This window comes from Schistocerca serialis, chromosome 11 (assembly GCF_023864345.2).
Source record: "Schistocerca serialis cubense isolate TAMUIC-IGC-003099 chromosome 11, iqSchSeri2.2, whole genome shotgun sequence".
Lineage (NCBI taxonomy): Eukaryota > Metazoa > Arthropoda > Insecta > Orthoptera > Acrididae > Schistocerca > Schistocerca serialis.
Window position 1 is genome coordinate 103439988 of NC_064648.1, and position 24461 is coordinate 103464448.

Here is a 24461-nt window from a genome sequence, read left to right on the forward strand (position 1 = left end):
TGAGCGATGTTGTTATCCTGAAGGAAGTCATTCACAAGATGTGCACAACGGGGATGCGAATTGTTGTTCATGAAGATGAATGCCTCGCTAAAATGCTGTCAATATGGTTGCACTATTGCCCACAGGATGGCATTCACAAATCGTACACCCATTACGGTGCCTTCCGTGTCCACCAACGGCATATGTAGAGCCCATGTAATGCCACCCCAAAACAGCAGGGAATCTCCACCTTGCTGCACTCGCTGGACAGTGTGTGTTAGGTGTTCAGCCTGACCACCATTGCCTCAAAACATGTTTCCGACAATTGAAGGCATATGCGACACTCGTCGGCTAAGAAAACGTGATGCCAATCCTGAGCGGTCCATTTGGTATGTTGTTGGGCCCATCTGTACTGCGCTGCACAGTGTCATGGTTGCAAAGATGAACCTCACCACGGATTTCGGGAGCGAATTTGCGCATCATGCAGCCTATTGCGAACAGTTTGAGTCATAACATATACCGTGATGACCGTTGTGTTGTTGTATTGTATGGCGCCTCGTATACCGTTTGTATATGTGTATGTGTATGTCGTCGTTGTCGTCTCTTCTTTCCCTTGATGATATCAGAGCATGAGAAATGTTTATTTTAGTGTTTACCTATTTGTTGTCAACAACACACAACTACATGGCCACAGTATCACCTGATTCCGGAATAGATAGCTTAATATAGTATAAAGATAGTGGGTTTCAATGCTGCGTTATTTGAGTGTGATATTATTCTTCACTTAACCTTTGAGACTTTAAGATCCAGCTACTCTTCATTAGGCTCAAAACTTGACTTGAAATGAGAACACTTGCGATCAATCTGTCATAATATTAATAATACGTAAGGCTCTACACCACTATAATAAAATATCACTGTTCATGGAATAACAAAATATACAAATAAACTTATTTATATTTTTCCTTTTTATTTAATCCAATGCTTTCAAATGTTTATTTCGTGCCCACAAAACACCCATACTTCGATGTAGAGTGTAAACGTGTGCATGAAAATTGGTACACTGCTTGTAGTGATAACCACGTATGAGGTTTTGGGTTGCTAGGCTACTTCGATCAGCAGGATTTATATTGGATTTTGAAAATGATCTTTCTATCCAAAATTGTGTCCTCCAGAATTATTCATGAAATATTCTCCCCTTTCACGATAATTAAGAATTTGCGTAAATTGTATTTTCGCAAGTTTAAAGCAACCCATCGGTGACGCGAAAGCAGTCTCGATACCGCGACACACTCGCGACGCTTAGTAGCCTGTCTCGAAATTGACCTGCATACATCTACAACCAATTTCAAGGTCATAATTCACCCTACACAATTGTGTGCAATTGAACTTCATCCAATCAATTATTTCTGGAATAGTAATCACTGATCCCGACACTGACCATCCAGAAACGCACAATTAATACTCTTTCTCACATCATCTACATAGCTATTAAAATATTATTCCAAATGATCTCAAAGATTTATCGTCATTATATTTTAACGGTAATCAGAAAAAAATATGATTTATTTTCAGAAAATAACACATAACAGATCGCAAATTGCACATAAATAAATGACAGCTTTGAATAGTGCCGGGACTTAATCACGCAAAACTATAGAAAGAAATCCCCTAAATCTCAATTTCTTCATACCAACCGACAGATACAAATAAGATATTCAAGACCTCATAGATCAATCCCGACCTGTAATGTTACACGGTCCTGTAATGTTATAATCAACAGTTCCCGTATCTCTGTATCTCCTCCATGTCTGAACAACATCGCATTGGTTCACTCCGAGACACCTGGACACTTCCTTTGCTTAGAGCCCTTCGTGGCACAAAGTAACAATGCGGACGTGATTGAACTGCAGTACTGACCGTCAAGGCACGGTTGAACTACAGACAACACAAGTTGTGTACCTCGTTCCTTGTGGAATGACTGGAACTGATCAGCTGTTGGACCCCCTCCTTCTAATAGGCCCTGTTCGTGCATGATTGTTTACATCTTTGGGCAGGTTTAGTGACATCTCTGTACAGTCAAAGAGACCATGTCTGTGATACAATATCCACAGTCAATGTCTATCTCCAGGAGTTCTGGGAACAGGGGTGCTGCAATACTTTTCTTAGTGTGTGTAATTTAGCCTGTACTATCAGATTCTTCATAAACAAATACACTACTAGCCTGGTTTACTGAACAGCATTGCAGGGGCTACATGTGCCGATGAGTGTGACTGGGGAGAGACTGAGGCAGGTAGAGGAGGGAACAGATAGAGCGAAGGAGAGGAGGAAATGGACGGAGCGAGGGGAGATGGGGGAGATGCGTGAGGCAGGTAGAAGTGTAGAGGTGTAGTGGGCAGGTGGGAAAGGAAGAGCGGGTGGTGGAGACAGAAAGGGAGAGGGAGAGAAAAGAGGGAGGATACAGAGAGAGGGAGGGTGGGGAGAAGATATGGCCGGAGGGGTGGGTGGAGGAAGTGGTCAAAGAGAGGGGAGGAAAAGATGAAGAGACAGAGAGAGTGGGGAGGAGGAAATCGATAGAGGAGGACAGACAGGTGGAGGAAGAGATCAACACAGGCAGAGGGAGGAGGTGTGTTCAGTATATGTGTCAAATGCATAGGTGGGTGAAGCTGTCATAAAAACAGGTAATGGTTGGTATAAATCTAACTCTTAACGAGAAACAAACAACAAAATGTAACTTCCTGGCAGATTAAAACTGTGTGCCAGACCGAGGCTCGATCTCGGGACCTTTGCCTTTCGCGGGCAAGTACTCTACCGACTGAGCTACCCGAGCACGACTCACGCCCCGTCCTCACAGCTTTACTTCTGCCAGTACCTCGTCTCCAACCTTCCAAGCTTTACAGAAGCTCTTCTGCGAACCTTGCAGAACTAGCACTCCTGAAAGAAAGGATACTGCGGAGACATGGTTTAGCCACAGCCTGGGGGATGTTTCCAGAATGAGATTTTCACTCTGCAGTGGAGTGTGTGCTGATATGAAACTTCCTGGCAGATTAAAACTGTGTGCCGGACCGAGACTCGAACTCGGGACCTTTGCCTTTCACGGGCAAGTGCTCTAAAGGTGTGAGGACGGGGCGTGAGTCGCGCTCGTGTAGCTCAGTTGCTAGAGCACTTGCCCACGAAATGCAAAGGTCCTGAGTTCGAGTCTCGGTCCGGCACACAGTTTTAATCTGCCAGGAAGTTTCATATCAGCGCACACTCCGCTGCAGAGAGAAAATCTCATTCTGGGAACAAAATGTAAATCATTACATGTTTATCTCGAACCTTTCTTCTTCTTTTTCCCGGTCTTATGACCCGTATCTTGATGAAGTTTGCATGTTGATTTTGGATTTGGTAATATTATTGGTAGAGGGCAGCTGGATGTTCTTCCTGTCCTGAAAAAATAGATACTGGAAAATGGGAATTATTTTCTTTGTGAGTCCAGAACCGCAAATAGCCTAATCCTTGAAAAGAACACAATGATGAAGGTTGTGTTTCACAACTCCCATTGCAAGGGACTGTATCAGGACTAAAGAATGAGACAAGTTGTATATTAATGGCAGAAGCAGTGCACACTACAGAGTAGCCTTACCCTGTGAAGTACAGTATCAACAAATTACGACTAGTGCTAGTTTACTCAGATGGATAATTACAGAAATTACTTCACGAGTACTTTATGTATGTGTGTGTATGTTAAGAGAAATACACTGGTGGCAAAAAACTACAACACCAAAAAGTAATTAATGTGAAATGGTTCAAATGGCTCTGAGCACTATGGGACTTAACTTCTGAGGTCATCAGTCCCCTAGAACTTAGAACTACTTAAACCTAACTAACCTCAGTACATCACACACATCCATGCCCGAGGCAGGATTTGAACCTGCGACAGTAGCAGTCGTGCAGTTCCAGACTGTAGCACCTAGAACCGCTCAGCCACCCCAGCTGCTCGATTGGAGACAGAGCTACTGATTGAGCAGGCGCAAGCAACATGTCGACACTCTGTTGAGCATGTTGGGTTACAACAGCAGTACGTGGGCAAGCGTTATTCTGTTGGAAAACAATGGGTAGTTGTTCACAAAGAGCGGTACAACGAGTCGAATTGCCACACTGTTGTACGAATTTGCTGGCACGGTGCGTGGGATAATCACGAGAGCGCTCCTGATGTCATACAAAATCGCAACACAGACCATAACTCTATGTGTACGTACATAGTGTCTAGCACGTAGACAGATTGCGTGTGGGTCATCAACTAGCCTACTTTTAATGAACACACAGCCGTCACTGGCACTGAGCCAGAACCAGCTTTCATCAGAAAACACAACAGACCTCCACCCTGCCCTCCAGTGAGTTCTCACTCGACACCAGTGAAGTCACAAATGGCAGTGTCTTAGGGTCAGTGGAATGCGCACTACAGGGTACCTGGCCCAGGGCTGTCCTCAAAGTGTTTTGTTGTGGTCTTCAGTCCTGAGACTGATTTGATGCAGCTGTCCATGCTACTCTATCCTGTGCAACCTTCTTCATCTCCCAATATGTACCGCAGCCTACATCCTTCTGAATCTGCTTGGTGTATTCATCTCTTGGTCTCCCTCTACGATTTTTACCCTCCACGCTGCCCTCCAATACTAAACTGGTGATCCCTTCATGTCTCAGAACATGTCCTACCAACCGATCCCTTCTTCTGGTCAAGTTGTGCCACAAACTTCTATTTCCCCAATCCTATTCAATACCTCCTCATTAGTTATATGATCTACCCATCTAATCTTCAGCATCCTTCTGTAGCACCACATTTTGAAAGCTTCTATTCTCTTCATCTCCAAACTAGTTATCGTCCAGGTTTCACTTCCATACATGGCTACACTCCATACAAATACTTTCAGAAACGACTTCCTGACACTTAAATCTATACTCGATGTTAACAAATTTCTCTTCTTCAGAAACGCTTTCCTTGCCATTGCCAGTCTACATTTTATATCCTTTCTACTTTGACCATCATCAGTTATTTTGCTCCCCAAATAGCAAAACTCCTTTACTACTTGAAGTGTCTCATTTCCTAATCTGATTCCCTCAGCATCACCCAACTTAATTCGACTACATTCCATTATCCTCGTTTTACTTTTGTTGATGTTCATCTTAAATCCTCCTTTCAACACACTATCCATTCCGTTCAACTGCTCTTCCATGTCCTTTGCTGTCTCTGACAGAATTACAATGTCATTGGCGAACCTCAAAGTTTTTATTTCTTCTCCATGGATTTTAATACCTACTCCAAATTTTTCTTTTGTTTCCTTCACTGCTTGCTCAATATAAAGATTGAATAACATCGGGGAGAGGCTACAACCCTGTCTCACTCCCTTCCCAACCACTGCTTCCATTTCATGTCCCTCGACTCTTATAACTCCCATCTGGTTTCTGTACAAATTGTAAATAGCCTTTCACTCCCTGTATTTTACCCCTGCCACATTCAGAATTTGAAAGAGAGTATTCCACTCAACATTGTCAAAAGCTTTCTCTAAGGTTAAAAATGCTAGAAACTTAGGTTTGCCTTTCCTTAATCTAGCTTCTAAGATAAGTCATAGGGTCAGTATTGCCTCACGTGTTCCTATATTTCTACGGAAACCAAACTGATCTTCCCCGAGGTTGGCATCTACCAGTTTTTCCATTCGTCTGTAAAGTCCTCAAAGTAATGATTTGTAATAGTATGTGACTGTGTTACCAACTGCTTCTCAAATTGCTGCTGCAGATGCGGGACGAGGAACCAGACCTGTACGCTAGTCGTGATAGTCTGAACACTTGGTAGCGCCAAGTGGCTGTCCGGAGCCCGATCTTCTAGTGACTGTGCATTCTCGTAACCACCACTGCCAGCAATTGTGTGCAGTGGCTGCATTTCTGCTGAGTGTTCCTGCAAGAGCACAGAAGGAAGATATAGCGTCTTGTAGCCCCATTACGTGACCTCATCCGATCTCGGTGCAGTGTCGATAATGGCATCTTTGGGACCTTAAAGGCATTCTCGGCTAACATCGGCTCACCACATCAAATCTCAAAGGTAACTACCACTCACAATTGTTAAAGTATTTATGAGGGTGGTTTGAAAAGTTCTCCAAATCACCACGAGAGCTCAGCGCTAGCACGACGAGTTGTTCAGGTGATAATCGTTGGACTGTTGCTTGTAAACACGTGCCACGTCAGTGCTCTCAGAAGAGAGCTGTAGCAGTGACACGGCTCTGTTGTCGCTCCCGCATAGTTGCGGAGATGGAATAAAAATCAGTTTTGAGCAGTGATTAAGTTCTTTGTAAAGAAAGGTATGAAAGCAAAGGACATTCATGCTGATTTCCAGAATACACTGGGGGACTCTGCTCCTTCATATTCAGCTGTTGCCAAGTGGGCAAATTAATTTAAATTCAGTCAGGAGAGCTTAGATGATGCACAGTGGTCGGCCGAGATGTGTCACTACTCCAGAAATCATTGCAAAAGTGCACCAAATGGTCACGGAGGATTGCCGATTGAAAGTGTGTGAAATTGCTCACACTTGCCAGATGTCACCTGAAAGGGTATTATCACATTTTAACTGAAAAATTAGAAATGAAAAAATTATCTGCAAGATGGATCAAAAACGCACGGGAATGGACACATCAGAATAATATTTGGACACTTTTAGGAGAAACGAACAAGATTTTTTGCTCCGGTTTGAAACCACAGATGAAACTTGCACGCACTACTATATCCCGAAGACAAAACAACAGTCAAAGTAGTGGTAACAAGCTGATTCTCTGCCTCTAAAGAAAACAAAGACAGTTCCTTTGATGGGAAGGGTCATGGCATCAGTGTTCTGGGATGCAAAGGGGATTCTGTTTGTAGATTATCTCTCTACTGGGCAAACAATTACTGGAGAATACTATGCTAACCTCTTGGACACATTTCCATAAAGGATACCTGAAAAACGGTCAGGTTTAGCAAGGAAGAAAGTCACCTTCCATCAAGACAATGTGCGCCCACAAGAATGTGCTGTTGCCATGGCAAAATTGCACAAACTGAGGTAGGAATTGTTGCCACACCCTCCTTATTCACCTGATATGGCTCCATCAGACTTCCATCTCTTCCCAAAACTGAAAATTTTTCTCGGTGGACGAAGATTCACTTCAAACAAAGAATTGAGAGCTGGAGTTGAGAACTATTTTGCAGGCCTGGAGGAAGCTCATTTTCGAGATGGGGTCAAGGCACGGGAACATCTTTGGGCCATGTGTATTCATATATGAGGAGACTACATTGAAAAATGAAAAAAGTTTCAGTGATGTAAGTACTTTCTTTTTCTGTTCCGTTCCGAGGACTTTTTAAACCACCCTCGTACTTAAAGCAAGTCTGAGTTACATCATCATAATGGTGCTACCAGCACCATTATTATGTGACTGATGTGAAATTTGAACAGACGTCATATTTCAGATGTGGAAACACACTTACCAGTTTTCATTTATGTCACACAACTCCTTCTCAGTGTTGTGATTTTTTTCCCCTTTAGTGTAGTTATATTTTAACATAGTGAACACTTTGTCATACTAGAGACAGATATAAAGCCACAACTGATTACAGTAGCAGAGGTGTAAATGCCTACGAGAGATTGAAAAAGGTACACTGGCTGATAAAAAAAATGGAGCATTTCCTTTGGCTCGGATTCATGCACTGATTCAGTTGGGAAGGGCATCACAAAGCCATATATCTTCTCCTGAAGCAAGCCAGCCCACAACAGACAAAACTGGTTCTCAGTATCTTGGATACCATCACTGGGAAGGAGTCGATGTCCAAGCTGGTCCCCCACATGATCTGTCAGGGACAGATCTGGGGAACTTGCTCCAACGGGGGTACCTCAACATCATGTAGGCAGTTCACAGAGATATGTGCCATGTGGATGAGCATTCTCTTGTCAAAAAAGGACACTGCTCTACCATCACGTGAGAGGTACAGGTTGACAATTATTGAACTATATGAAAAATACGTAAATTAGTTACTAACTTTGGTGTGCACACACTTTATTCAACATGTAAACATCACTACAGATACTGGGATCTATACTACGCAATCAAAAGTATCCGGTTACCCCCAAAAACATGTTTTTCATATTAGGTACATTGTGCTGTCACCTACTGCCAGGTACTCCATATCAGCAAACTCAGTACTCATTAGACATTGTGAGAGAGCAGAATGGGGCGTTTTGCAGAACTCGTGGACTTCAAACATGGTCAGGTGATTTCCACACTCCTAAACATTCTTAGTTCCACTGTTTCCGATGAAATAGTGAAGTTGAAATGTGAAGGCACACATACAGCATAAAAGCGTACAGGCCGACCTCGTCTGTTGACTGACAGAGACCGCCAACAGTTGAAGAGAGTCGTATTGTGTAACATCACTCCAAGTACTAAAATGTAGACTTTCACGGCTGGAAATATCATGTCCATTATAATTATCCGGGCTGTTATGCCGTGGTCGGTTGATGAATTCTGTGTCGATTCCCAACGTTTCGTCTCCGACTGCTGGAGACATCTTCAAGGGGGTCCGTAGCTCGATGGAAGGTCCAACACACCCACTGGCTCGCTACTGACTGCCGCTAAATTCCGTGTCCGCGCGCTCCCGCACAGCGGCGTGACGTCACATGTTTTGAAAACGTCAGTGCAATTGGCCGCTGTCCGTCGCCGTCCGTTGCCATCACCCAGTAGTGGACGGGTGGTACACATCTTCTTAAACACCGGCATCCATATACCGTTTAATTTCACGCCCTCCTCCTTTTGGTTGAAATTATTTGGGTGTTTAGCAATTTCGATTGCCTCCCTGTAGAGCCTTTCGTAATATCCGCTTGTGGCCGCTAGTACTTGCGTCTCCTCGAAATGAATATTGTGGTTCGCTGGCTGGAAAGCATGCTCCGCAACAGCTGATCATTCCGTTTCTCCTCTTCTACAATTTCCCTTGTGCTCTTCCAAACGTTTAGAAACCGTTCTTTTAGTGGTACCCACATAAACATCACCACAGCTGCATGGGATCCTATACACTCCAGCTTTTTCCAATGGTTTGCGAGCGTCCTTGGCAGGCTTAAGGTATTCCTGTATCTTCCTGGTGGGCTTGTAAATTACGGTAATATTCCGCTTCGTCAAGATCCTCCCTATTCTTTCCGTTACATTTTTAACAAACGGCAGGAAAACCTTAGATTTTGCAGTAGCCTGTACGTCAGTATGATTTCTGCGTGGCTGCCTCAACGTACGTTTTATTTCGGCGGACGAATATCCGTTCTTCATTAGTGCATTGTGGAGATGTTCCATCTCAGTGTCGAGCAACTCAGGTTCACAAATGTTTCCAGCTCTGTCTGCTAACGTCTTGATAACACCCCACTTCTGTTGTGGGTGGTGGTTCGAATCCTGGTGCAAATAACGGTCCGTGTGCGTGGGTTTGCGGTATACTGAGTGGCCCAAACTACCATTTTCGTTTCTAAAAACAAGCACATCTAGGAAATGTAATTTGCCGTCTACCTCCTCCTCCATTGTAAACTGAATTCTCGTGTTTATACTGTTCAGATGTTCGTGGAACCGGCTTAGTTCCTCCCTACCATGTCTCCATAGCACAAACGTGTCATCCACGTATCGGAACCAAACATTTGGTTTTTTGCTGGCAGTACCTAAGGCCTGTTCTTCGAATTTCTCCCTAAAGAAGTTTGCAATTACGGGACTTAGGGGGCTTCCCATAGCCACGCCATCCGTTTGCTCATAAAACTGTTCATTCCACTTGAAATACGTGGTCGTCAAAAAGCTGGAATGTATAGGATCCCATGCAGCTGTGGTGATGTTTATGTGGGTACCACTAAAAGAACGGTTTCTAAACGTTTGGAAGAGCACAAGGGAAATTGTAGAAGAGGAGAAACGGAATGATCAGCTGTTGCAGAGCATGCTTTCCAGCCAGGGAACCACAATATTCGTTTCGAGGAGACGCAAGTACTAGCGGCCACAAGCGGATATTACGAAAGGCTCTACAGGGAGGCAATCGAAATCGCTAAACATCCAAATAATTTCAACCGAAAGGAGGAGGGCGTGAAATTAAACGGTATATGGATGCCGGTGTTAAAGAAGATGTGTACCACCCGTCCACTACTGGGTGATGGCAACGGCGATCGACGGCGACGGACAGCGGCCAATTGCACTGACGTTTTCAAAATACGTGACGTCACGCCGCTGTGCGGGAGCACGCGGACACGGAATTTAGCGGCAGTCAGTAGCGAGCCAGTGTGTGTGTAGGACGTTCCATTGAGCTACGGACCCCCTTGAAGATGTCTCCCGCAGTCGGAGACGAAACGTTGGGAATCGACACAGAATTCATCAACCGACCACGGCATAACAGCCCGGATAATTATAATGGACATCACTCCAAGTATTATGACAGTTAGGCAGAAGGTGAGAAAACTTGGATTTCATGGTCGAGTGACTGTTCATAAGCAACACATCACAATGGTAAATGCCAAACAACACCTTACTCAGTGTAAGGAGTGTAAACATTGGATGATTGAACAGTGGAAAAATGCTGCGTGGAGTGATGAATCACGGTACACAATGTGGTGATCCGATGGCAGGGTGTGGGTGTGACGAATGCCCGGTGAATGTCATCTGCCAGTGTGTGTAGTGCCAACAGTAAAATTCGGATGCCATGGTGTTATAGTGTGGTCGTGTGTTTCATGGAGGGGGCTTGTACCCCTTGTTGTTTTGCATGGCACTATCACAGCACAGGCCTACACTGATGTTTTAAGCACCTTCTTGTTTCTCATTGTTGAAGAGCAATTCAGGGATGGCGATTGCATCTTTCAACACGATCGAGCACCTGTTCGTAATGCACGGCCTGTGGCAGTCTGGTTACACAACAATAACATTCCTGTAATGGACTGGCCTGCACAGTTCTTAACCTGAATCCTACAGAACACATCTGGGATGTTTTGGAACACCGAAAGGCTGACATTGACACCTCTCCTCAGTGCAGCACTCCGTGAAGGATGGTCTACCGTTCCCCAAGAAACCTTCCAGCTCCTCACTGGAAGTATACCTGTGAGAGTAGAAGCTGTTATCAAGGCCAAGGTTGAGCCAACACCATATTGGATTCCAGCATTACCGATGGAGGGCGCCACGATCTTGTGTCAGTTTCAGCCAGGTGTCCGGATACTGTTGAGTGCATACTGTAGGTTACGACACATTTGAAACGCCTGCAGTCACGGGCGATGATGTTGCGCAAATGAATAGTGAAATTGTGCATGACCTGCTGAAGTGTCGGAACATCAATTTTCAGCTCGGCAATGGCTCTGGGGTTATTACTGTACTCCGTGTTTTTAATAAGGCCCCCCCCCCCCCCCCAAAAAAAAGGAGTCCTACGTGTTCAGATCCAGATAATATAGTGGCAAATTAAGGCTCGTGCCAGTGGCCTCTGGGTACCCCAGAGCCAGAATGCGTCCATGAAGTGCTCCTCCACGACATCTAATGCTCTCATGCTTCGACGGGGTCGAGTTCTGTCTTGCAAAAGCACGTCTTGTCAAAATCGGGGCCATTTTAGATAACAGGGATAAAATCGTCTTCCAAAACATTCACATACCATTCGGTAGTCACCGTGCTGTTGAGGAATATTGTACAGATTATTCCGCCACTGGACATTGCATAGCACACAGTCGCCCATTGAGGGTGAAGAGACTTCTCGATCGCAAAATGCAGATTCTCACTCCCCCAAATGCATCACTTTTGCTTATTGACGAACCCCTCCAAATGAAAGTTGGCTTCATTGCTGAACTGAATTGTACTGTACTAATACCCATCGGGTGCTGCGGCCATCCGTGCAGTCTGTATGTCTTAATACCATTCAGAAGTTATGATGATATTATTTCATACAGTTCAATAATTGTCACACTGTAACACCTGAGGACACAGGACATCCGTGACATATCGTCATGCTGCCAGAGTTCCCTCGATTGCTGTCAGCCTCGACCCAAAGTCATTCCTAAGAGCTTCTCACATCACGACTCCAGGAGTACGAGGGTGGTCCCGTAAGTGCCCGACCCGACAAAGAAAACACAAATATTTTGGAAAAAAAAGTATTTATTTTTTGACATAATCTGTTTTCAGCTCTATACACTTTTTCCAGCGGTGTTCAGTAAGTTCGATACCCTTTTTATTATGAGAACAGTCTAACTCCTCAAAATAGCCATTAAGTGCTGATATTAAGTCTTCATTTGTTGAAAATCTTCAACCACTGAGCCATTTTTTCAAGTTTGGGGACAGAAAATACTCCAAGGGGCCTAAATCTGGTGAATAGGGTGCATGAGGTAGCAATTCAAACTTTAATTCATTAATTTTGGCCATTGCAATAACGGACTTGTGAGCTGGTGCATTGTCCTGAAGAAACAACACTTTCTTCTCGGCCAAATACTGCCATTTTTCCTCATTTCTTCGCCCAAACATTGGAATAAGTTTGCATAATACTCGCTGTTAATAGTTTTTCCTTTTTCAATGTAGTCAATGAATATTTATCCCACGCGCATCCAAAATAATCAACGCCATCCTGGCCTGCAGATGAAATAGTCTTCGCCTTCTTTGGAGTTGGTTCTCCAATTTGTGTCCATTGCTTCTATTGTTATTTTGTCTTGGGTGTGAAGTGGTGGCCCATGTTTTGTCCACAGTTATGAAATGGCACCAAAAAATCAGCTTTGTTGCTGCAAAACTTCGCTACACACTCAAATGAAACATTTTCACAACACTGTTTTTGCTCGAGTGTGAGAAAACGCAGCACAAACATTGCACACAGTTTTCTCACGTCCAAATTTTCAGATAATATACAATGTACCGCACTTTTTGAAATGCATAATATGTCTGCTAGCCAGCACACTTTCAGTCGACGATCATCCATTTTTCTTCACCATTTCTGGCAGCGTCACCTCATTTGGTCGACCATCACAATACTCATCTTGGCAGCTCGTACAGCCTCGCTTAAAATCAGCTACCCAATATTTTACTGTTGTCATCGAAGGAGCAGGTTCTCCCAAAGTAGAATCTAGCTCAGCTATTTTAAAAAAAAAAAAAAAAAAAAAAAAAAAAAAAAAAAAAAAAAAAAAACACTCCCCATTTTCACAAGTTCACTTACAACGTTTAGTATTGATGGCTGCCAAACAAATACTAAACAATGTGGCGTCTTCAGACTTGAAACATATGCTTCATAGCTCGTATACTTTCTAATCCAGAGATATTTTTCAACAACGACTGCCATCTCTCGGTCAGGCCGGGTACTTGTGGAACCACTCTTGTAATAGCACTGTGCCTCTCAAAAACGCTGTAAGAATGGAGCCTCTCCCCAGGTCATCCGGGTACTGCAGAATGATGACTCGTTGCCAAACGCAGTGTGGTGCCATTTGTCATCAGTCCTTACTTCCCGGTTGTGGCATCGTTCCGTGCAGTAGTGTTAACAACAGCCGTCACGAGGGACGGTAATTTCGTACTCCAGTTGCTACTAGTCTCTGAGAAATGGTGTGGGATTACTCAGAATGCTGCTGGGAGTCCATTACCTGTACACAAGTGATGGGTGCAGGCATTAAGGGGTACAATGTTCTCAGTGTACAATACGACAGTCCACCCTCGTGGTAGTCTGAGACAGTCAACCGGAAACTTGACAACGAGTGTGCCTATCGTTACGTTCCCCAGTGGTGCAGTGTCGGGCCTCTGTCGGACCCAAATGCCCCACAAATCTGGATATTCCACAAGTTGACCAGCCAGCCAAAGGGAGACCCGCAATGATGCGCTTTCAAATTTTGTCAGGCTGTGACAATGCTGACTCAAATGAGTATGTGGCAGCTTCGTGTCCTTTGCAGTGGTCACTCGACATCCCATGCTGTTCGTGCCCTGTAAATACCCTGCCACAGCTGGTAATGACACGAAATGTGAATGGCACTAATCCATTTGTTGAAAGAATAAACCGACATTTGGCAATGTACTACTGCATTTATCTTAACTACTATCCAGATTTGCCATCAGATCACCGAACTCAAACGCTATCGGGCTGAGCTAGCACTCGGGTGGGTGACCGTCCGGTATGCCGAGTGCTGTTGGCAAGCGTTGTGCATTCAGCCCTCGTGAGGCAAACCGGGGAACTACTCGATTGAGAAGTAGCGGCTCTGGTCTCGTAGACTGACATATGGCTGGGAGAATGGTGTGCTGATCACATGCCCCTACATATCCGCATCCAGTGACACCTGTGAGCTGTGGATGACACGGCGGCCGGTCGGTACCGATGGGCTCACCGGGGCCTGTGAACAGAGTTTATGTTTACTATCCAGATTTCACCTTTTATGCCATTGTTGAGTACAGTACCGAGAGTACTTAGACCGTTGACACACCACAGCTGTTGAGGCAGTCCAAAGTTGGAGTGCCTTAACAGATACGATGCATCAACAGTCTAAGGACTTCTGGCACTGTACTCGACAGTGGCACAAAAACCAAAATCTAGACACTACAGAAGATAAGTACAATAATACACAGTCAAGTGGTGATTTATTCTTTAAAAGAATATTGCGTGACTGTGGCTTGGCACCGTCAAAATCTTTTTAAAACTAACGCACTCTGGCGGACTGCTACATATCACAGAAGATTGCAGGTGTAATCATTTACATACCGGGCAATGGTGTGTACGTGTACAGAGTTACACAGATATCCGACTGCATATTCTGGATTCTTCACATTTTTTCTCAGGTAGTGGATGACGAGATAAATGAAATTACTCAGTACATTAAGGGAGATAAAAATCTGACTGTGGTGGGGGATTGTTTCTTTATTTATTTACACGTTAAGTTCGACACGACCAAAGTGAGGAGCAAATCTCCAAGGTCTTGGAACATGTCAGAATATGAAATTACAACATAAAAGTAATAACAGATAAAAATAAAATGTTTATGAACCCAGAAAAACTCTAGCCATAAGGTTAAATAAACGCAGTCAACAATATAACATAAGAATTAGCTTAATTTTTCAAGGGACTCCTCAACAGAATGGAAGAAGTGACTTATGAGGAAACTCTTTAGATTCAATTTGAAAGTGCATGGATTACTGCTAAGATTTTTGAATTCTTGTGGTAGCTTATTGAAAATGGATGCAGCAGTGTACTGCACACCTTTCTGCACAAGAGTTAAGGAATTCCGATCCAAATGCAGGTTGGATTTATGCTGAGTATTAACTGAGAGAAAGCTGCTTATTCTTGGGAATATGCTGATATTGTTAACAAGAAATGACAGTGAAGAATATACAGGGTGGTCCATTGATAGAGACCGGGCCAAATATCTCACGAAATAAGCATCAAATGAAAAAACTACAAAGAACGAAACTTGTCTAGCTTGAAGGGGGAAAGCAGATGGTGCTATGGTTGGCTCACTAGATGGTGCTGCCATAGGTCAAACGGATATCAACTGCGTTTTTTTAAAATAGGAACCCCCATTTTTATTACATATTCATGTAGTATGTAAATAAATATGAATGTTTTAGTTGGACCACTTTTTTTGCTTTGTGATAGATGTCACTGTAATAGTCACAAACGTATAAGTACGTGGTATCACGTAACATTTCGCCAGTCTGGATGGTATTTGCTTCATGATACTTTACCTGTGTTAAAATGGACCATTTACCAGTTGCGGAAAAGGTCGATATGGTGTTGATGTATGGCTATTGTGATTAAAATGCCCAGTAGGCGTGTGCTATGTATGCAGCTTGGTATCCTGGATGACATCATCCAAGTGTCCAGACCGTTCGCCGGATAGTTATGTTATTTAAGGAAACAGGAAGTGTTCAGCCACATGTGAAACATCAACCATGACCTGCAACAAATGATGATGTCCAAGTAGGTATCAATATAAGACAAATTGCGTGAGAATCGGGAATCTCAAAAACGTCGGTGTTGAGAATGCTACATCAACATCGATTGCACCTGTACCATATTTCTATGCACCAGGAATTGCATGGCGACGACTTTGAACGTCATGTACAGTTCTGTCACTGGGCACAAGAGAAATTATGGGACGATGGCAGATTTTTTGTATGTGTTCTATTTAGCGACGAAGCATCATCCACCAACAGCAGTAACGTAAACCGGCATAATATGCAGTATTGGGCAACAGAAAATCCAGATGGCTGTGACAAGTAGAACATCAGCGACCTTGGCTGGTTAATGTATGGTGCGGCATTATGGGAGTAAGGATAATTGGCCCCCATTTTATTGATGGCAATCTAAATGGTGTAATGTATGCTGATTTCCTACGTAATGTTCTACCGATGTTACTACAAGATGTTTCACTGAATGACAAAATGGCGATGTACTTCCAGCATGATGGCTGTCCGGCACATAGCTCACATGCGGTTGAAGCAGTATTGAATAGCGTATTTCATGACAGGTTGATTGGTCATCAAAGCACCATACCATGGCCTGTACGTTCACCGGATCTGACGTCCCTGGATTTCTTTCTGTGGGGAAAGTTGAAGGGTATTTGCTATTGTGATCCACCGACAACGCCTGACAACATGCGTCAGCACATTGTCAATGCATGTGTGACCATTACAGAAGGCGAACTATTCACTGTTGAGAGGAATGTTGTTACACGTACTGCCAAATGCATTGAGGTTGACGGACATCATTTTGAGCATTTATTGCATTAATGTAGTATTTACAGGTAATCACGCTCTAACAGCGTGAATTCTCAGAAATGATAAGTTCACAAAGGTACATGTATTACATTGGAACAACTGAAATAAAATGTTCAAACGTACCTATGTTCTGTATTTTAATTTAATAAACCTACCTGTTACCAACTGTTCATCGAAAATTGTGAGCCATATGTTTGTGACTGTTACAGCACCATCTAACACAAAGTGAAAAAAGTGGTCCAACTAAAACATTCATATTTCTTTATGTACTACACGAATATGTGATAAAAAATGGGGATTCCTATATAAAAAAACGCAGCTGATATCCGTTTGACCTATGGCAGCGCCATCTAGCGGGCCAACCGTAGCGCCATCTGGTTTCTCCCTTCAGGCTAGACAAGTTTCTTTCTTTGTAGTTTTTTCGTTTGACACTTATTTTGTGAGATAATTGGCTCAGTCATGATCAATGGACCACTATGTATATACTGAGAGGAAAATGTCAAAATACCCAGACTAGTGAATGGGGGTTGACAAGAGGTTTGTGAACTTACACCACTTATTGCCCAAACTGCCCATTTATGAGCCAAAAATATCCTTTTAGAATGGGAAAATATAATACCATATGACATAAGAGAATGAAAATAAGCAAAGTAGACTAATTTCTGTGTTGAATGACCACTTACTTCAGATACTGTTAGAATAGTAAAAATGGCAGCATTAAATCTTTGAACAAGGTCCTGAACGTGGGCTATTCATGACAGTTTACTATATATCTGGACACCTAGAAATTTGAACTGTTCAGTTTCACTAATCATATGCCCATTCTATTAAATTAAAACGTCAGGTATTGTGTGTTAGAAACTGTAAAAGCTGATTCTTACTGTGATTAAGCTATGAACTTATGTCATAAACAGCACTGTTTGAAACCAAGCCAATGTTGCACACAACATCCTTTACTACCAAGCTAGTGTCATCAGCAAACAGAAATATTTTAGAATTACCCACTAAAGGGCATATGATTTATACAAATAAGGAACAGGAGTAGCCCCACACTGATTCCTGGGGTGCCCCCCATTTGACCGTACCCCACATCAAAGCCATTCTCAACACTATGAATAATGACATTTTGCTGTCTGTTCTTAAAGTAATAGGTGAACTGATTGTGAACCACTCCCCATATTCCATAATGGTCCAACTCCTGGAGCAATATTTTGTGATCAACACAATCAAATGCCTTAGTTAAATAAAAAACTAAGCCTAGCATTCGAAACCTTTTGTTTAACCCATCCAGTACCTCACACAGAAAAGACAATAAGCTGAATTGTACATTTGGTAGCAAATTATGTAATATAAAATGATCAATTATTCTTAAATACACAGCCTTTCCAATAACTTTAGCAAACACATATGGCAAATAAAAAGGTCTAAAATTGTCTACATTATCCTTTTGTCCCTTTTTATAAAGCAGCTTTACTAACGAGTACTTTAATCATTCAGGGAACTGACCATTCCTAAAGGAAAAATTACAAATATGGCTAAGTAACAGGGCTTGTAATTTGAAAGTCGAAAAAGGAAGAGAAGGAAAAATAGTATGAGAACATGGACTGGGGAAAGAGATGAAAGGGGAGGCACAATAGGATTTTGCACGGAGCATAATTTAATCACTGCTACGACTTGCATTAAAAATGGTTAAATAAGTGCAGAATTTCAAAAGGATGACCGATAGCTGAAACCTATTATTTACAAATGCAGAAGAGTTTGGAAGACAGTCTCAGATTACATACATACTATAAAATGGTAAGACAGAGTTTATGACACCTTGTTTTAAACTATTAAACTTGTCCAGGGGTAGATATGGACTCTGACCATAATTTATTGATTACGAACTGCAGATTTAAATTGAAGAATTTCTAGGAACGTAGAAAATTAATGAAATGCAGCGTGGATTAGTTTAAACAACCAGATATTGTTGAGATTTTCAAAGGAAATATTATAGAATGACTGACAGACTATTAGAAAAGAAAGTCAACTATCTATGATTGGGTAGCATTGAGAGATGGAACAGTGAAGATAGCCAAGTAACAACTAGGCAAAAAGACAAGCAGCTGTGGAAATCCTTGCATAACAAACTAGACAGTAAATTTTATCAAAAGGAAAATTCGCTCAAGAAAACTACAAAAACATATGAAACAGAATTGGGGGACAGTACTTACCTCCAAGACACAAAATATTCAGTACTGCTGATTAACACACATAAAAGCACACTATTTCATGAAGTATTAAATTTAATTGATGAAAGGAGAAGGCATACGAATGCAGCAAATGAAGCAGGCAAAAGGGAAGAGAGACGTTTAGAAATGATTTTGTGCAAGACCCCTGAGAAGTAGGGTGCGATACCACTCACCTCGCAGTGCTCAGTATTCACTTTCCTGCATCAGTTGACTCTAAGTGACGCTGCTGGCAGTGAATAAAAGCTGTCCATGCAGAAACAAAGCTGCTGGCTCATGTGCACTTATAGAGTTGGCGGCTCTTGCATTGTGTGCTGATGTTGGAAATTTGTTGCCATTGATCGTAGCCAGTTGGGTGGCAGTATACAGTGGCCAGTGAGAATCACTGAATCTACTGATTTCTTTTGGCAGAAGATACAAACTGATTAGATTTGTTTTTCGATATGGAAAGCACCAGGATACCTTTTACTGTTCTGGTTATATTGAATTTTATTGTTGGTTACTGATTTTCCCATTTATTTGGTGAACGAGGAAAACTAGATGTGCTGAAAGACTGGCCTGTAGTGAAACCTGAGGACTAGGTTAGGTTGGAATGTAAAACTATGGTTTCGAGTTGGCAAAGTCAACAAATGTGAATGGAAGAAAACTAGATGGGCTGGCAGACTGACCTGTAACATGATCTGAGGCCTAGATCAGGTTAAATTGAGACAATTTGCTTGCAAGTTGGTGAAACCAATGGATCTCACCACAAAAATATGTTAACTCTAATAGACTGATGTGTAGCGTAGCCTGAGATACACATTCTTACTTGTATGCCTTATTTCCAGTTTTGCTGAAAATAGTGATAATGATATTAAATGCTAACCTAATAGAACAATATACCAGCTAGCTTTACTTACAAACCATAGAAAATTATGATTAGGCATTCTGATTCAATACCAGCAACTGACTCATGATTCGTTGTGCTTAGCTCCCATCATTCATCATTACCAAAATTGGCACACAATGTAACAGCCACGCACAGTGTAAATGCACTTTCACCAAGTTGTCAGTTGCGCTCTTTTCACTACCGATGATGTCCGCACTCAAATTAAGTCAGCATGGATTGGCCGTGTGTGTTTATCTATGTATTGTTGTAAAAATAAAGGCACGTACAATTATCTGACTATGGCTGTGAGTGTTGAAATGTTATAAAAAAAGTTTCAGTTTCGAAAGTGTTAAGGACTTGCATAATTGTAATACCACAACCCTTTGTGATCCTCTATCCTCTTATCAGTCTCATTCCCACTCTCCTGAAGAGAGCATATATGTTATATCAGTATGATGTTTTGATTTTGTCTTTCTTGGTTATCTGGATTCGAATACACTGAAGATTTTCTTTTTCAGCAAATTAGTAATCTGCATTAATTTAAGATATTGTTTTGACATTGTTTACATTGGGCCTCACCAATATGCAGAATGAATGAAACATGTTGGGTTGAAAGCTGATGTACCATCATAATTTATACATTATACAAACTTCAGGCACATGGTAGGAATAAAACTGATATTGTAATCAAGGAGTAATTAACGATTAAAGTTCCGATATTTTTAGTCATCAAAAGACAACTATTTTTACATTTTCAAACTAGAAAACAAATTGTATCATTACATTACATTACATTTTTATTGCTCCTTTTGATCATTTGTTGTACAAGGCATACAATATGATATTGGACAAGTCATTGTGATTTACAATACATATTTTTAAATGATACAAGAATATTTACATCGATTTAGGCTTAATATTTTCACAACTGAAGGTTCAGCTTCCATACATTATATTTAACCCAAGTGATTCAATGTTTTTTTAGCAATAAATTTTTATGTTTCAAGATATTCATCTATACTATAAAAACATTTGTGCAATAAATATTTATGGACAGCAGTTTCAAATTTTGAAGTGTCTTTCTGACAGCACATCAAAAGAGACACTAAAAGATGTATACTTTGCCCAGGCAGAAGCCTTACTGCAATATGGCATAATATTTTGGGGAAACACATCTGCTAGCAAAAGTTGTATTATACGCCAAAAGAGAATTATAAGAGCCATAGAAAATGCTGCATCAAGAAGCTCATGCAAGCCCTTATTCAAGAAACTACATATCCTTCCACTACCATGTCTGTAAATTTTACAAGTAATCATATTTGTAAGGCCAACGGCCTTGCCGCAGTGGTAACACCAGTTCCCGTCAGATCACCGAAGTTAAGCGCTGTCGGGCTGGGCTAGCACTCGGATGGGTGACCGTCTGGCCTGCCAAGCGCTGTTGGCAAGCGGGCTGCACTCAGCCCTTGTGAGGCAAACTGAGGAGCTACTTGATTGAGAAGTAGTGGCTCCAGTCTCGTAAACTGACATACGGCTGGGAGAGCGGTGTTCTGACCACATGCCCCTCCATATCCGCATCCAGTGACGCCTATGGTCTGAGGATGACACGGCGGCCGGTCGGTACCTTAGGGCCTTCATGGCCTGTTCGGGAGGAGAATATTTGTAAGGAAAGTCTTAAAAAATAGCAACAATCTTGTGTCAACTAACCAGGGTATTTACCTGTATAACGCAAGGAGAAAGCAGGACATACATGTTCAACATACACACACTCATGCACACATTCCGTAATAGAAATATGACATGATAATTTTTCAGTCAGAATTGAGCATACTAATGTTTTAATTGAGTCAGATAATGGAATTGTAATTACAACTATACAGAAATGTAAAGTTTTACTCATACAAAATTTAATTAATTTAATCTCAGCCTTTCATTCAATAAAAGTAATCCCTCTGTTCATCTGAAAATGATAGGGTGAATATCCTTTTAGTAAGTAAAATGAAAAATTGCAAGTTAATGAAAGATATTGTTGTAATGATAAAACATGTAATTTATAGTCTTAATAGAAACACATTCTTTGCTGTCTTTGTATGAAATTATTCACTTTTATTTCATGTAAATTTCTGTGTAATTTGGGAAGATGTATGTAAAAGTTTTAAGTGTTAAAAATTTAGTACATAACAACGTCAGTAAATGTTTAAAACTCATATAAATAGAGGCAATTTGTACTCTGCCAGATATCAGTTGGAGTTTAGTTTGACATCAGTGTTAAGTCAATTTTACATGTAGTTCTCCGCTGAACATCTAGCGTGCGAAATAAAACTCGTTGTGAACATGAATTCCTGCACCTTATTTCTACAATTGCATGGTTCCTGATTGGTGATGCAGTAACATCAAGATGAACCTACAGCAGCATTAAGAAGTAGCACCTCAGATTACACAAAATATATAATATTTATTTGGTGGAGGATATCCGTAGTATAGTGTGGTATATTATTTTCTTGTGTTAAGCGATGATACACATCCCAAACTTCACCACAAAAAAAAAAAAAAAAAAACAATTTTTCGCTACATTATATTACATAATACCCACTTTTAAACCATTTTCTTGAAGGAAATACACCTGCCCACACCATGTCTTTTCCTTTCTCAGGGTGGGGGCATCCATGCACTAATGGAGAGAATTTTCTTCTTTCGTAAAATAAATGTATTATAACAACTTTTTACACTTGAGAAACAACTTTAAACAATTCTCTATCTGCTTGACACATGTGCCTCAAATACTTTAATGATGATGAGAACCTACTAACTCAAACTTCTTTTGTTCTGTGGCTTTTTCATGTCTGGTCACACCTGTCTTTTTCCATAAAGGCTAGCGCCACTCTAAGGCGGGTTGTCTGCTGAGTGGAGGAAACATTAAGAACAATGAGTGTGGCAGAAAGCGGGCCACCACCAGCATCATCTTGTTGACTAGTGACACTATCTCCATTGCCATTCAGTTAAAATGCACGCACACCGAAACACTGTGATCAACATGCATGTCACACCTTCCAAACTACAATAAATAAATTTTCTTCAGCAGTTCACAATCAACATTTGTCAGTCATAAATACACTGTGTGACACATCACTTTACCAAAGCAGTATGTTACACTACAGTATTGATCACTTGCTAGCCCTTTATGAGCCCCAAATCCCAACACTGCTCACCATGAATGAATGAGATGCCTTATAATAGAGAGAAGGTGCAAAGATGGGGCGATGAAGTAGTCTGAGGAGAAATGCAAAGTGGTAGAATCGTGCATGACTTAGGAAAGATAGATGCATGACATAGGAAAATTAAAGAGGTCTGTGGAAAAAACTGGAAGTAGCTGTATGCATATCAACAGCTCTGTTGGGGAGCTTGTGCTATGCAAAGAAGGAAAGGCTGATTAAGATAACACAATCTAACATGGAAGGGGGAAAAAAAACAAAGGAGTTATCCAAATAGGATGGAAATAGGCGATGTACATATCAGAGCCGTATCTGAGGGGGGGGGGGGGGGGGGGGCAAAGGGGGCAGCTGCCCCGGGCGGCAGAATTTGGCGGATGGCAAATTTTGGGATGGTTTTCTTTTTTTTTCTTAGGAAGAAATTCTGAGGAAGCTCCTTAGTGTTGCATTCATACTCTTGTGGCTGTTAGTCTAAAAATTTTTTGATTTTTATGAATGGCAGCAAATTTAAGCTTGGCCCTGTTCGTAAAACTCCTAGATCCGGCGCTGTACATTTACAAACATGTGATTATAATTTCAGGAAAATTGAATGTTTTATCTTCACAAACTGAGCAAGTCAGTAATGCGTTGGTCCACCTCTGACCCTCATGCAACCAGTTATTCAGCTGGGCATAGATTGATAGTTGTTGGATTTCCTCGTGAGGGACATCAAGCCAAAGCCTGTCCAGTTGGCGTGTTAGATCAAAAAAACACATAGCTGACTGGACAGCCCTGCCCGTAATACTCCAAATGTTCTCAATTGAGTTCAGTTGGCTGAAAGGAATGGAGGAGTGCGTCTAGAAGAAAGGATAAGACTGGACCGACGTGAAGATGGAGAGGTGGTGGCAAGACAGAAGACGATGGCGAGGCTTATTTTCCAAACAAACCTGCCCAGAGGCTGATTACTGTCCAAGACGCTGATGAAGATGTGACTGGATTTGTGATTTCCTGTCAGAGAGGTCACAGTCTGGAGTAACAGATGGAAAGTCATGGAGTAAAACAGATGTGATTTCTGGCATTCCACAGGGTAGTGTTATAGGCCCTCTGCTGTTCCTTATCTCTATAAATGATTTAGGAGATAATCTGAGCAGCTTTCTTAGGTTGTCTGCAGTTGATGCTGTCATTTATAATCTAGTAAAGTCATCAGAAAATCAAAAAAAATTGCAAAATGATTTACAAATGATATCTGTGTAGTGCAAAAACTGGCAATTGATCCTAAATAATGAAAAGTGTGAGGTCATTCACGTGAGTGTAAAAAGGAATCTGTTAAACTATTGTTAAACAAGAAATCAGTCAAATATAAAGGCCGTAAATTCAATGATATACCTAGGAATTACAATTTTTTATTTTTTTGAATCATCAGTCTTCTGACCAGTTTGATAGGGACCGCCATGAATTCCTCTCCTGTGCCAAAGTGTTCATCTCAGAA

General features: G+C 41.7%; 1 pseudogene; it reads left to right on the forward strand.

The window, feature by feature from the left end:
- Window positions 1–21113: 21113 nt before the first annotated feature.
- On the forward strand, window positions 21114–21231 carry LOC126427446 (5S ribosomal RNA; annotated as a pseudogene).
- Window positions 21232–24461: the final 3230 nt, after the last annotated feature.